The 9820-nt window shown below is 32.5% G+C and overlaps 1 long non-coding RNA gene across 5 annotated transcripts; it reads right to left on the bottom strand.

The window, feature by feature from the left end:
- Window positions 1-713: 713 nt before the first annotated feature.
- Window positions 714-5942, bottom strand: LOC136233478 (uncharacterized). 5 transcript variants are annotated; one of them, XR_010690849.1, is made up of 7 exons: window positions 5749-5942; window positions 5177-5287; window positions 4502-4580; window positions 4303-4355; window positions 4125-4161; window positions 2521-2741; window positions 714-1061 (listed from the first exon to the last, which is right to left on the bottom strand). It is a non-coding gene; the product is annotated as an uncharacterized lncRNA (long non-coding RNA). The 5 variants fall into 5 exon arrangements; XR_010690851.1 differs by having other exon boundaries at window positions 2521-2579; XR_010690847.1 differs by having other exon boundaries at window positions 4125-4355.
- Window positions 5943-9820: the final 3878 nt, after the last annotated feature.

Below are 9820 nucleotides of genomic sequence, written 5' to 3'. Positions count from 1 at the left end.
CGACCCTGCAGGCGGTGATACCAAAAATGTTGGAAATATGAAGTAACACAGTAAGAACCCAATAGATATTGACAGCAGAAATATTGCAATTAACCTAATGTGTTTATTCCATAAGAAGCATTGCCATTTTTTTTGTGTTTATTCAAAAAAAAAAAAACATTGCCATTATATAGGCTTACAATCAAAACTGAAATCCTAAAAAAGCTGAACTAAAATCAGATACTGTGAAACTAAATCAATTAACTAATAAGGAGAAAAATCAGGAATATCAAAGCAGATTTTAACAACGTACTAGACCAAAACTACAAGAAAAACGCGTTTTACCAGAGGAATATTCCGTCGGTGATCCGCCAAATTCCGTCGAAAATCAACATTACTGACGGATCAGCAGCGGATTGTATTCCGCTGGTAAAAGGATCGCTGGTACCGCATACCGACCACAAATCTCTTTCCGTCGGAGATCTATGCCGACCAAAATTGAGTCGGAAGATTCCGCTGGTAAATTTCAAACACAGACCAACTATTACCGACCCCATTTTGGCCGGTGAATATTTCCGACGGATATTTCCGACCATTTTCCGTCGGTGATTAATATTAAAAATTGAAAAAAAAATTAATTTTTTTTTTAATTAGTCAATTTATTTGGATTGAAGGGAACTCAAATTTGAGTTTTATGATCACACAATTACAACTCATAAATTGACAGAACCTTTTTAATTCAAATTGTATATATGCATTGCATTGTCAATAATAAGCTATCATTATAATCATTTCCTTAATTTCTTCTTCCACATTCTAAATAACCAAACAACCCAACCTGCTTCTTCTGTGCGCAGGATACAAGTAAACATAGATCGCAGTAAAATTAACGTGCATCTAAGTCCAAGACCAACTCATCAATAAATGAATCTATAAATGCGATATAGAATCGCGATTCCTCTCTATGCCTAATAAGTTCATATTTATGGTGTTATAATGATCTCTGATAAGTAAAAGAAGAAAGCAACAAATTAAATGCTAACCTTGCAGTACAGGAAATCTAGAGAAAGTAGCAGCAATTCCTGTAATTGATAAAAATATGTTAAAGGTAAGCCCAGAAGAACAGATAGCTCCAGAAAAGAACAGGAAACAAGATTTGAACAGGGTTCTGAAATGTAAATAAAGTAGCAGCAATGCCTCTAATAATAATAAAAAGGTGACCACTTAATTCTTTATGCAATTTCTTCTCTTCTCCTTGAACCACAAAACCTATTTGAAAACTTGATTCTGACTAGGAGGATTTGCATACTAAAAGATAGATGGTGTAGAAATTATGTATTTTAAAATTCATTTTTGTCTAATTCAACATTTTTTTTTACATTAAGTCCATCTTAGACAGAAAGCTAGTTCAAAGATCATCATTATAATATGAGTACCAATCAAACTCAACAATCTCAATAAAACAATTCACAATTTGGTTTTATGATTATCTAACTGTAACCCAACCTTACCTATAATGTTTTTTCGAAATAGTTAAATTTTATGTATTGTAAATAAGGTAGAAACTCTTTAATAATTAAGTAGCATGATATTCTAAGAACCGCAGAATAAAAAATACCTCACAACTCACGTCTCGAGTTTGCTCCAAATTTTATGGCTGTCATAATGTTTAACAAGCTTAAAGGCTACTCACCTAGTTTTAATGTGAACATTGTTGTTAAAACACTACACGAGAATATCAATAGCTATTTACCTCCTTCAGAAACACAAAATAAGAATTAATTTTGTTAAATTACAAACTCCATCATGGTAGAGACAAGACATATCTAAAAAATGAATAAAAATTTATTTGCAAAGACAGAATAAAAAGATGCATTTGCAATATACATTTTGCAACTTGTTTATTTATTCTTCAAGGATAAGTGAACACACATTGATTTCATTAGTTAAAATCTCAACATGCGACATTGTACTGAATCTACATTCACAGAGGAAAGGAGTCATGTATGAATCTGGTATTCCTCAAAAGTAATTTTAGTAAAATCAAGCAACACTATTTCGCACAAGATGTAAGGTTGATTTTAAGCAAAATAAAATATTTTGTAACTTTGATTTTATGACGGTGAAAGGCCTCAAAAGAGGCCAAAATGCATGCTAGCTGAAAAAATTGAAGCACATTGATGTTTGGACCATATATTATTATTCTTTAGCCACAAGGATAAGAAGTATCCGAATGGGAACAAGGACGAACAGAGCTACCATGGCTAGAATTTGGAAGGCAACCGGGCAAGACAAGGCGATTTTTGACAAAGGAAAACTCATTGGGATGAGAAAAACACTTGTTTACTGCAAAGGAACAGCTCCTAATGGACTAAAAAATGACTGGATTATGCATGAATATAGACTCTAATGTGACTACAAATGTTTGAACCTTTGAACCTAAAATTCTTGCAATTCCAAGCACTGCATGATCTCCATCAGCAATATCTAATCCTCCAAAAAGTTTGAACAGAAAATTATACAGGCCGTAATGTCTATTACCTTAAAGAAATTTTCCATAGAATAGGAGGTCGACCAGGGTATTGGAAAGCATCTTCAACCTGCAACATATGCGTACAAAATAAAGCTTTTCAGATTGTGAATTCACCGAAACAGAAGGAAATAAAGTGAGAAAGGTGCATCTGCATTCCATATCCAATTAAGCCTGCAATATTGCAAGACAAAGTCACCTCAGGATCCCATTTAACACAATTAACCTCTCCCTGAAATGTAATTTACACAAATTTCAGTCCGCAAAAACTGCAAATTATAAAATAATAGTTCAAAAAAATTCAATAACCATAGCAAACTTGAACCCAACTAATCTAATAAACATCTAACAACAGGACTTGTCAAATAACAGAGTAAAAATTTGAAAAAAAAATTGAGTTTGCTATCACAATCATTTCATGAGTTTGTTTGACAATGGAAATTTTATAAGAATATAAACTATAATTGCAAGAGTCTAAAATTGCAAAATATAAGAATATAAACTATAACATCACCTTTTGAATGGTATATAACCTGAAAGAGAGAGAATTTATAAATGGGATTATTTTCTTTCTCCTTCTTCCTATATGTGAAGCATTCCTAACAAGGCTTGCACACATATAGAATGGTATATTATTTCTCCTTTTATTTTCCAGCAATTATTCTCCCTTTCACTTAAAAGGAAAAGAAATTATAGATTATATTCCTTGTTAGTACATCACTACACAATTCCTACACCATAGGCACAAACACAAGTGAATGCCAAACTTTTTTCAATGATATATACTTTAGTATATTACTACACAATTCCTACATCATCATTTTTTAATACCCTAATAACGAAATGCAATTAAAAATAATCAAGAATATGATCTCAGATGCTAAATGAAAACACTTATGCGTTTTTCTTGTAGTGTATGTTCTCTTCCTACCCCATACCTAAATATATACTACCTGCTCATATCACCCACAAACCTTCACATGATTAATGCCAACTAAGACCTCAAACTGTCTAGTTTACCCTGTTTTCCTAACAGCATATTCTCCACCCGTAGACACATGTTTTGTATGGTTCCACTAGCCTATGGAGATCTATTTAATTTGTGGTACTGAAATGTAAAGAATTCAAAGGATACACTGAAGACAATCAGTTCAATTTTCAACAACAAGCATAGATTCCATTCCTTTTTGTGTTGCCCTCCTTTCTAATGATGTATTACCACAACATCCATCATTTCGACAAAATCCAGAATGAAGCTGGAATATAAATGAATTCCAGCCAACATAAAACAACTAACACAAACACACAACAGCAGAAAAACCAAACAATTACAACCAATGCTCCCAATTTCGAACCATAAAATGAACCTAGACTTTGCAATTAGTCTATTAATCTATTAATGACTACCTAGTTAGCATTTATACACTTCATAAGGAAAATTTTATTCAATGAACCTAGAATTTGAAAAGTCATCAATAATAAGTACATCAATCCCAACCCTCTCTACCTTCAGAATTGAATATAAGCTGTGAGTCATAGAAATTTCTTGACATTAATTCCGAACTTTTTTAAACACGTCAACAATGATAATATTAAGAAAATAATCTGAACTTACTATGTGATAGAGGCATCAGTTTCTTGTAAAAATTAGGCTGCAAGTTCAACTCGAAAAGTAAGAATACATGACCACAATAATATGGCACAAAAAAAGATCAAATGAATTAAAAGAGAAAAACACAAGAACTAAATAAAGTAAGAGCATATATGTAAGAACAATATCACCTTTTACACACCTAGTGAAAAGTGTCAGCTGATCTGAAGCTAGAGGTGGATGGAGATGGGGATGCTGCGTTAATGGATAGTGGATAAGAGACATATGGAATTGTCTGATGTGGGTAAGAGGAAAGTAACACCAGACAATGCTAATACTGGGAAAATAAACCAGAAAAAGGAAAATTAAAATTGAAATCCAAATAGAGGGTAAAGAGTTACAGTGAGCGGCGGGTCTTGAGTTGTTCAAGAGCGGAGATGCTGGAAACCTCAGCCAAATGAATATTGGAATCAGTTTGAACTGTAGAATCCGTTTGAAGTAGTATCAAAATAAACCCTAAATCCCAGATTAAGGGCAAAATCTCTAAAGTCAACAAAATACATGTATATATGCATCATTTTAACACAAATTCAAGTAACAAAATACAGTTGAAACAATGAACTCCAGAAAGTCAACAACTGAAGTGCTTTTTCAGAACCTTATAAATCTGCTAACATAGCTTGGAATCTAGTTGTTATAAAAAAAGCTTGGAATCTAGTTGAATTACTACACTATTTTTGGGTTAAAATTAGTTAAATTGCCAAACGGCACCAATTCGAGTGCCTGCAATTAGCAAAAACCATAAGCATTTGGGTGTTCAATGTACTAATTTTTTCTTCCTTACAATTAGCAAAATAATTTTTTGTTTGTTACAATTCCAGACCCTTGATCTCCAATATGTAAAACTTGTTTAGGATCCCAATGTCTATATCTAAGTGGACAAGTATAATTCAAATCCTAGATGAAAAATATCTCTCAGAATTCCAATTAAACAACTAGTTTTATATTAAACAGCTAAAGTAAATATGAACCAAAATAAACCAAAGGCATTCCCAAAAATTGGGGTATCCACTTACCTCAAATAGCCTTGGCAGAAATTGGGGTCTCCACTTCACCGTTACATGTAAACCATCTAACTAAGTTAGGTTAGCAAATAGAAATCACTGTTAATTCCTAATATCTTCTTGCTGCAAACAGAAATCATAGTATTAATCATCAACATCAAACTACAATTATAAGATATATAAAATTCTATTCAACCAATGCTTCAATCAACATAACTAAACACTAACCAACAGTAAACTAAGCTCTGATACAGAAACACTAAGAACTCACAGTTTATAACCAAAATAGGGCTAGCTAATCAGTGAAGTGATAAAAAACCTTTTAGAAAAAGCTAAAAGTTGTTCGAGAAGACAAAATATCCCTTATTGTCCGTAGCATTTGGGAAATTCCGCTGAACAAAGCAGAGAAAAACACAAACTGAAGCAAAGTCATATACAAGTTTGTCCTAAATTTCAGTTCATCACTCAAGCTGAAATTTTCAATAGATCTACATTTGCTGGCAGATTTATCAAATTGAGGAGAAAACTCCTGAACCCATTAAAAATTAACGCAGCCCCATTCAATTTTAAGAAAGTTGACTCACCTAAAATGACGAACAATCTCAGGTGGCCGGTTCAACTTCTTCCGTCCAAGCAAGGCAAACAATGGTTGTAATTGGAACTGATAAAGGATGGGAGTGGAGAGAGAGAAAGAGAGATGAGGGAAAGAGTTGGGTAAATCGATAAGGAAGACAAAGAGAGAAGAGAGTGGGTGTTTAAGAAGAATCGATGGTTCCACATGGAGAGAGTGGGTTTTGAAAGAATCCAGTCTATGTTGAAAGATAAAGAGAAAAGGGAGGAAAACAAAAAGTAAAATGTGAAAAGGGAGGGAGAATTCCCGCTCTCTAAAAAAAATTTCCTCTTAATTTAAATAAAATAAAATTTATTTTTTTATTAATTTTACCACCAACGGAATTCTGTCGGTGTAGAAAATAATCCGCTGGTGAGTTAATAAGTCACTGACCACATTTACTTTCTGCTGCTGATCCGTCGGTGAACACCAGCGGAATCTGATCCGCTGTTATTCCGCTGGTGATCACCAGCGAAATTGATTCTGCTGGTAAATTCCGCTGGTAATACGTGTTTTTCTAGTAGTGCAAGTCCAAAAGACTTTGAATCAATATTCAACATCCTCTAAGGTTTACTCTAGAAAATTCTAAGTGAACGAAGCACCAGGAAAATATAAAAAAGTTAGTAAAATGAAAAGTTTCTTAAATAGTTCTTTTAAAGGAAAGTTTCCTAAAAATTGTAATGAAAAGTTTCCAACTCCAATTTCTGTTACACCGGTTATAGTGATGGGTTCACAGGCACTTGCATCCATTCTCCCATCAATTTCAATCTTCAACAAAATGTGCCAGTGTTGTATTTATCATGTGAGGTGTAACGTGATGAAAAATTCACTCATCTACCCTTATTTCCTCGTCCATGAATGTTAGCTTTTGTTCGAGGATCTTCAGACTCTCTATTGTTTGTATTCTGCAAATAGTCATAAGAAACAACATAACTATTATCTTAGATGCATAATTACTAACGCAGGAAAATATAAATTAATGCATTATTTCCTATAAGAATTAAGATATTAGTTGATTAAACATAACAAGTGATGTTTCAATGTTTCATGCCTGTGAACTTTGTGTTTAAAATTCCCCTCCGGTTCTCACATAGAAAACTTTATGCAACTAAATGAAAATATATGTAATCCTACCACAATACTACCAAGTAAAAATAAAAATTTCACATAATAAACAACAACGTACCTGAAAGTAGAATATTTCATATAAGTCTCAGAAGGGAGTTTATTCGCCGGCCACATTCTGCAACCATTGCTAGAAATATGGTGAAGTACTCACATCTAGACATGGTAATTGTTTTTCCTGACACAAAATTAAAATTGTCATATGCATCAAAATTAACTCAAGATGTTCACATTTCTTTTAATTTCCCAAAGCATTCCAAATTATATCTATTCAGATTTTCTTTTAATTTCTTATGGATTAAATGGTAAATGAGCATCTTGAAAATTCCAAGCTACATGTAATCACATTCTTCTAATTTCTAACACTTCAGAAGCTAAATAAATATGATAAACTCAGAATTCACATGATGAAATAAGAGCAAGTTTACAGTAGCTTACCTTCCTTCATGGCCTCCACAACAATCCTTACATCTCTCTATCTCTCCATCCAGTTAGGCTTCTTATGTTTTAAAGTTTTAGAGCTTTGCCTCCTTCATCAATGGAAGTTTAGGGTTTACTGGTTCCATAACTGAGGGGATGAATAATGGTTTTAAATTTAATATTTTCTTTTTATTTTTTTTAATTCTGTTTTAAAGCAAATCAACGTGGTTTTATTTAATTAGAACTACGTCATTTTGTTTACAAAAAAAAATAAAAAAAATAAAAAGTAAATATTTAAATGTAAAACTAAATAGGTCCTAAAACAAACCATCGGTCTCTCTTACTCTATTTAATCTCTTTAGTTCTTCTTCCTCAATTCCTCAATTGGCAGCGAATTTCTCCGTAGTTGGATCGTTGGTCTGACCCTACATCTCCGATCTTTTGGTATTTTTTTTGCTCCTACTTAAATTTTGATTTTATATTTCTACTACTATTGTACTTGAACTTGAGCTTTGATCTCTGGTTTTCTATAATTATTATTTTTTGAATAAAAATTATTTTAGTTGTATTGTTTGGCTCCATTAGGGAGAAGTCCTGGATTCGCAGCTGGTGTCACCTGCACCAAGAAATTCTTTAGTATAGGCTCATTGACATCTGGTTCGGATTGGGTTAAAAAAAAAGAGGAAATTACATCAAAAATCAGAATATCATACTTTTATTTTGTTTTTGTCAAATTTTCAGTTAATCAGTTGTAGAAAAAAACCAGTTTCAAAAAGACCACCAAATTTGACATTTAAATAAATTTGATTAAGAGTTTGACAAAATTATAAGTGATTTGTGAATTCTGACTATTGTGTAAATTACATCAAAAATCAGATTTTAATTTATATTTTCAATTATGAAAATGTTTTTATGTATTTTATCATTATATGATTTTAAATTTTAAAATATAAGAATATCATAATTTTATTTTTGTTTTTGTCAAATTTTCAGTTAGTCAGTTGTAAGAAAAAAAAACAGTTTTAAAAAAACCACTGATTTGGTACAAATGATAGAAGTCTGCTGAAGAACTCAGATCGCGATCTTGACATGGATTTATTTTAGTCTGAATACTAGTAAAAAATCTAGTTGAAATGTACAACCTTTTTGTTAGGGATTATTGCCAGTTAATCAACTGTAGCGCAGCGGAATTGCGGTTTAAAATTTATTTCTAATCCCTTTAATTTGATCTTTGTCCGTTAACCATTGATTGAATAAAACTTTTGATCCGTTTAGGGATATAAACATGCCCGGACTGTCTCTTCTAGAGACGGCTGAAGAATCCACAAGGTAGTAAGATCTCCGTAGTCAGGTGCACGAACAGCTATTGAGTCAGAACCGGTGCTAGCCGAAGAACGGAGGATGAACTGGAGAGATTTTGATATTTGCCAAAACAAAATCCACTAACCCATGAATGGTGGCTGCGACTTTTGCTTATTGCTTCTCCAAAGCAATTAGTTGGCGGAACATCTATTAGGTTAATTAGATTAGGTTAGGTTTTAAGCTTTTATTATATATATATAGTGTAGTTATTCCTAAACCTAATTGGTTTAGGGTTAATTGGTTAATTACAAAACTAATCTAATCCTAACATAATCACTTAAATAAATACCAATAGTATTTATTCTATGCAATTAGTTACAATTAGATTAAATTTAATTACCCCAATTAAATAGACAACATTAATTAATAAATTGACGTATTAGTTTGATTAATTATTCACGAATGCAATTTCATTAATTTACAAATTAATTAATTACATCCCGTAAACTAATTAACCAAAATACTCAACGCCTAAATCTATTAATCAATTACATTGATACAAAATATCAATTAATCAATTAATTAACCACCAATTAATTACCTTGATATTTTACTGTCAACCAATTAATTAATCTCATCCCTCCAGTGTACCGTTCTATAAGTTGTAACTCAGATGTTCAATGTGCACGATCCTATGGGACTGTCTTTAGCTAGCAGTGGGCTTATGGCTCACAGACAGTAAGTGGGTTCTAGCAAACCATTACTGCCCCTAACTAAGACAGAGTTTCAGCAGTCTAAAGATGCAGAGACCCTGTAGTTATCTCTTAACTTCTTTTACCATTTGATATCGATATTATAAACTAGAGGCATGGCGGCTGTCATCCTCTCTAATGTTTATGATATTTCTTGATCTTAAGTAGATTGATGAAAAAGATAAGTAAACTACTTATCAGGGTGTGGCCACACACTTATCAATCTCACTTATCAAGTGGCCTGTGATATCATCTCACTATTACATGAGTGGTAATTCCATCACTTCAATATCAATACCAACGTGTTCACATGTTCACCCAATCATACCCGTATTTAGCATCCTGTTACAGACCTGTTAGGCGTATGTCAAAGTGAACCGAATCCCACATTGATATTATAATGAAATCTGGTCTGAAGACAGTTAGAGACCTAGTTAAGAAAACTAA

This window comes from Euphorbia lathyris, chromosome 6 (assembly GCF_963576675.1).
Source record: "Euphorbia lathyris chromosome 6, ddEupLath1.1, whole genome shotgun sequence".
Lineage (NCBI taxonomy): Eukaryota > Viridiplantae > Streptophyta > Magnoliopsida > Malpighiales > Euphorbiaceae > Euphorbia > Euphorbia lathyris.
Note: the sequence above shows the minus strand (reverse complement) of the source record. Positions and strands in the feature narration are given on the sequence as shown.